General features: G+C 40.6%; 1 long non-coding RNA gene across 1 annotated transcript in view; it reads right to left on the minus strand.

Annotated features, from left to right (window-relative positions):
* Positions 1 to 4,952, minus strand: part of LOC118620117 — a 123,218-nt gene extending 118,266 nt beyond the window's left edge. Inside the window, exon 1 of the long non-coding RNA XR_004957371.1 lies at positions 4,858 to 4,952. This is a non-coding gene — a long non-coding RNA (uncharacterized LOC118620117). The remainder of the gene's footprint in view (positions 1 to 4,857) is intronic.
* Between the last annotated feature and the right edge of the window lie 1,048 nt (positions 4,953 to 6,000).

Genomic DNA, 6,000 nt, shown 5'->3' on the forward strand with positions numbered 1-6,000 from the left:
GAACAAAATTGTGAAAATACAGAGCCAAAGGGTATGAACAGCAGTTCAAGGTTCTGGATATTTACTGCCAATTGGCTCTCCAGTAAAGCTGGAAACAGCTTACATACATATCATTATAAAAATATATTTATAATAGAAATCTTAAATATATCTTTTTTTTCTTATTTTTTAACATGAAGTAATCACACGAGAAAAGACATACTCAACATATTTGAGGGAGGCAGCACCTGAACTCTCAGGCCTGGAACACCAAATTAAACATCAGAAAAAGGTCTATGAAATAGTGAGAAAGTAAAAATGTATAGAAAATGAAGAAAAAATTTACAGAAAAGAGGATTTTCTGTGACATTTCCAGATCCCTTTATAATCAAAGTTTTCTTGAAAAATATCTTACTTAAGAGGAGAGATTCGTTTTTCAATTCATAATATATTATTTTGAGTAATGAAGTACATTTGAGAAAATAATTCATCAGAATCCTATTTATACTTCTTTTTTTAAAAACAATCATTTCAACTAAGATCTCTCTTTAAAATAATATTTATTGATTGATTTTAGGGAGAGAGAGAAAAACATCAATTTATTGTTCCACTTATGCATTCATTGGTTGATTCTTTTTAAAGTAAATTTATTGGGGTAAAATTGGTTGATAAAATTATATAGGTTTTAGGTATACAATTCTACAATACATTAGTCACATTGGTTGAATCTTGTATATGCCCTGTCCAGGATCGAATCCTAAACCTTGCAGTATCAGTACGGCACTCTCACAAAATGAGCTAGCTAGCCAGTGCTGGTAACCCCCCTTTTTTTAATGCATCAGTGCCAATGACTAAGCATGTTGGAATTTTCATAATAGTCTTTCAACATAACAAATCCTGTAATACTTTTTCATGTGCTGGTCACTATATTCAAGACATACTTTATGCTAAATGATGACTCTCCTTTACAATAGAAACAGAAACTCCTTATTCATTAATATCCTAATGATGTCCCTATTCAGACATTAGCTCTGTTATAACTGAGATAAAACATTGCTGTTCTAACATTTTAACTAAAAAGTGACTAAATTAGAAGAACATAACTTGGACAATGTTAAATTCAGTTTTAAAACGTCCAGGTGATTGAATAAAATTTCGGAACCTAAGCCATATGATCCTGGAGTTCTGGTAATCATTTTCTATCACTAACTTGAAAGATAAATAATGTCTGTTAGAATAGCTCCATCTAAAGCCCTCTTTTCTGAATTATGAATGCAGGCATGGATTTTGATTGTACAGAGTTCATATAGAACTGTAACCTGCATCATGAAACTTTGGAAGAGAAAGAATCCTGATTTGCCCAAATCTTCACAGCAGGTTGGCAGTTGTGCTGACTGGGAGCTCAATTACCAAGCCTTGCACTCTCTGTACCCATCCCATTTCTCCTTGTCCTCTGCTTCACACTGGCTTGGATAACTCATTTCTCTATACATCCTGCCAGAATGCTCAATCTGTAGTATGAATTAAAAATCACAACAATAAAGGTTCTATAATATTCCATTATATCTTTCAGAATTCAGAGTAAACCAAAGCCAACTTCTGAAATCATAAAAGCATTCAGAAAAAAAGTTTTTTAACAATGCTTATCAATATCTAGATCTAAATTTATTTATTATTATTGCTATTGCTATTATTTTTTTAAGAAAAATATCCTCATAATTTGAGTCATTTGCAAATAATGGGAATAGGCGATAAAAATAAATACCACATTCCTCCACTGTCATCCTCTCTCTCTCTCTCTCTCTCTCTCTCTCTCTCTCTCTCAGACACACACACACACACACACACACACACACACACAAACTATCCATATGACTATTTCCCAAAGACTGCCCAGAACCTATCCAATGTGCCCTCTACCCCAGGCCATTGCCCATGCATGAATCTCCACCAGTACTCAGAACTAGACTGCCCAGAAATCCTTACTGAGGCCAGAGTTGATCAAAATGGAAGGAGGCAGAGTATCCCTCAGACCCCCTCTCCTTGTATTTTAGTATTCTCTCTGCTTCCAGGTCTCCCCCCCCCCCACCCAGCTGTGACAGCCCCTCTCCCCAGCTCAACTACTTAATAAACCTACCTTTTGTTTGATTCCTATAGCATAATACAATAAAAGTCAAAGAAGGGCTAAGTCACCCTGGGGAAATGGATGGGCAGGGAAAACAATGAACAGAGAATCAGATGATAGAGATTCTCATCCCAGCTGTACCACTCACAGGTAGGGCCTTATGGATCTCTGGGCTGAAACAGTAAATTAAGGGGGTTAGGATGGGTTGTTTCCAGATGTGGCCCTAAGCCATACCTTTCAAGGTCCAGGATGGCTGCATTTTAATCAGAATAAAGAGCCCTCGGGCATCAAAGAGTCCATGAGTGATGGAGTCACTTCAGGTGTGGTGGCTGTACACCGTGGCAGCACCTCCTCCTTCCATCACTCCAGAGGCCTGGCCGGAGGACATGCAGTGAGGCTCCTAAGGATAAAGCTCACACTCAGCCACCCTACAGCCATCTGCATTTGCCCCAGGTTTGGGGACTTACCCAATGATTTTGTTCCTGGACCAAATTCTTCCACAAAAAGTCACCAAATGTTTGTCACACCCTTAGGACAAACAATTTTGATTAGCCACTTCTGGTTTGTTTTGCTTAGTTTAAAATACATAGCTCAAGAGTAAACAGGTTCTTGAAAAAGATATTAGGGTTCACCAAGATAATAGACACATTCAGGAGTTTGTTCACTGGAATCATTCATTATTCCCAAAGCATTGGATTCCACCCTGTACATTATAAAAAAGAAGCAGGCAACCACCAACCAAATGGCAATGAAAAAGCAACAGAAGGTTATGCCTGGCATAGCTGCAAGCATAGAACATAAGACTCACCCAATGGCCTGTAAGCACCAGTGGGCCAGGGGTTTACATCTAGAATAGATACTAGCATACAAAGGTACTCAGTAAACTTTTGTTAAATGGTTGAATAATGCCACAGGTGGATAAATGAGCTGAGAAGGAAAAAGCAAGAAAATCAGGCAAAGGTAAATCTAACTGTTCTATGGGATTACAAAGAAAATAAGTGTGTGTGTGGGGGGGGGGTAATCATTATAGGGCAAGACAATGAGCAAATTCTATTGGTGGTGTTTTTTCCCCTGGTGCAAAAACAGCTGATCCACCCCACAGCTGTGGATAGAACAAGTGGGTACCATGAGCCGAAGACAAGCAGTTCAGCACAAAAGAATGCAAGGACCAATTCTCCACTTTTGCTAGAATGTGAACTTCCATTTAAAGACTCTCCAGGTGCCCCCTCTTCCTTCCTCACCTCCCTATTTACTCCCACATGCCCTTTCCTTATATCAGTATATGTCTGGTTTTGTGTCCCTTATTCCATTTTGTTTTGTCACTTTGTAGTATAAACTGGGAATAAACACTTTATGAAGGTGTTTAGGAGGTAAAAGGGAATTAGAATATACTCAGAACCTCATCTGTGTTGTCATCTTGTAGCAGTCTACAGAGCTGCAGGATTCTAATACAGAGAGGCTGGCAATTGGGGGGTGGAGGAGGGAGGGTTTAAAACTATATATGACTCTCCATGATGAGATTTGTAAAATCTGCATTTCATTGGCTTACAAGTAATTTGAGACAAATGTTATATTAAATAATCTTCTTTTTCATCTGCTTGTGGTATTTAGAAGAGGAGACACATACAATGATTTATGATGGCTTTAGATGTAAGCAGATTGTCCTGAGATCCTCAGCCAAACTAAAGAATCCAATCATAGCAGCAAATGAATTTGTGCTTTTGTTCACTTATTCATAGATTTATTCATTTCACAAATATTAGACATCCATTCTGTACACTAGGAGAACCATACAAGTGAACAAAAAAGAGTTCTTAAATTGGTTTACTTTTCCACTTTCAGATTTCACAGTCCTATACCAGGTTCCCCCAGAAGTGAGGAATTTATTTTACTTTCTACAAAAATGTTTATAAAGATTAGTGGAGGGGAAGTCGAGGGGTGACGGAGTGAATAAAAGCTACACAGACCATATCCCAGGACCAAACTGGAATTACAACTAAAATAAAGACTAATCATTAGGGAAAAAAACAACAGAAAAGCAGCTGGAGAAGAACTGTATAACCAGGGATGGAAAGAGGACACCAAATCAAGCCTGGTAGGAACTGTGGAGGCATGAGAAGGCAGGCTGGGAACCCACGGATCGCAGCTGAGGGCTGTTTTAGCTGCGAGCAGTTTCCTCAGGGTGAAAACCCCAAACTGGCTCCACAGCACAGAGTGCCAGGACAGAACACTAAATTACCTACAGCCACTCACCTTGGGCTCTGGCAGAGGGAGGGCAGAGTGTTCTGGAACTGTGTGGGAAAACTCCAGAGTTTGGAGAGCTGGGAGGGCACTGGAAGTTTTATGCTAAATCACTCCCTCATAGGACAGTAGCCATATTACTCACAGGCCCTTCCCAGAGCCACAGGGAGAAGAAACAGCCCCTCCCTCAGGGTCATAACTATACCAGGCCAGGCCAGAGAACTGCAAATTGAGGGCTCATTAAAAACTAGAGACCCCAGCAAGCATCTGCCCCACCAACTGAAAATCTTCTTACCCTGAAGACCTGCACGATTCCTTCATTCAGCTGAGGGCTACAACCCAAGGCTCATCAAGTAACTGAGACAAAAAGCCACCAGGCAAAAGCTGGAAAAAAATTGACCTGCAAATTTACCCAGGAAAGTAAGACCTGACAGTTGTGTTTAACATGGGCCCTCCCACACTCATTTAAACTAAGTAAAGGGAACCACAATCAGCAAAACATCAACACTTACTGATCCGTCCCGCAGGTCAAGCAACGAGGACTCTCGAGGGGGAGTGAGGATGAGGAGGGACAAGAGACATGAGAAATGGAGACAAGACAGGGTTCTGATCAAGTCTAGTTTATTCTAGGGAGATCCACACAATATATAGGGCAAGAAGCAGAAAAACAAGAACATTTGTTGCCAAGCGATAAGTTTGTGGTAACCACCCGGAAGCAATTTCAAGTAAATATCACGTAAATATTATGCGTGGAACAAAAGATAAACAGAGCATAACTGGCTGAGTAAATGGTTACTTAAAGGAATGCAGAAACATTGTATGCAGAGCAGATTTTAACAAAATGGATGCCATGCAAAAAGTCTCCCACAGGTCCCCCTTTCCTTTAATTTTAAGGCCGAAATAATACCTTGAGGGGACTGTGTTTCCTGTCTTAGGTCAGGAAACTTGCACACGGAGCCAACCTGTCTGAACCTGTCATTGGAACAGCAAAGCAGCATAAGGCATTGTTCCTTGTCTTAGGTGGTGGTTGGCGATGCGTGTGAGTTCCAGTTGCCCGTCTCTGGCTATCCAGTCCAGCGCACCAAGGTAACAAGGTTTTTGAGACTCACTATTTGCCATCTCGGGCATAGTCATAGCTTACTGACTCACAGCTAGAGTGAGCTTCTCTGTCGGCCATTTCAAGTCTATGATAGTGGACCTGTATAGATTGCATCTTAATGGCATCTATCTGCTGCTTGATGAAAGCCATCACCTTATTGAAGAGGGAAGGTCCTAGTGACACAATTAGTAAAAGGCCAAGTAAGGGGAAGGCAGCACCCCATTTAGCCCGCTCCAAAGGGGGTTATCAAAAAGTTCTTTTCTCCTTTTTATCAGGTCTTCTTGCAATTTCTTGATCTTGTCCCGAACAACGACAGACTTATTGGAATAGAAGCAGCAACGTTCCTGCAAGGCAGTCGCATGGGGGGGGGGGGCAAATAAAGCCCTCAGTAGCTCACCAGGGTTTGGAGGAGGCCCAAAACCTCCTTCCAGAAGCAGGCAAAGATGCAGTAGTATCCCAAGCAGTAAGATTTCAGCCTTCCAGTCCATTCCTGAAATAAAGAAAAAAACAGGAAAAGGCTCTCAGGGCGAATTTTCATCCCTGGAGTTATCTATAT

This window comes from Molossus molossus, unplaced genomic scaffold (genome assembly GCF_014108415.1).
Source record: "Molossus molossus isolate mMolMol1 unplaced genomic scaffold, mMolMol1.p scaffold_m16_p_7, whole genome shotgun sequence".
NCBI lineage: Eukaryota > Metazoa > Chordata > Mammalia > Chiroptera > Molossidae > Molossus > Molossus molossus.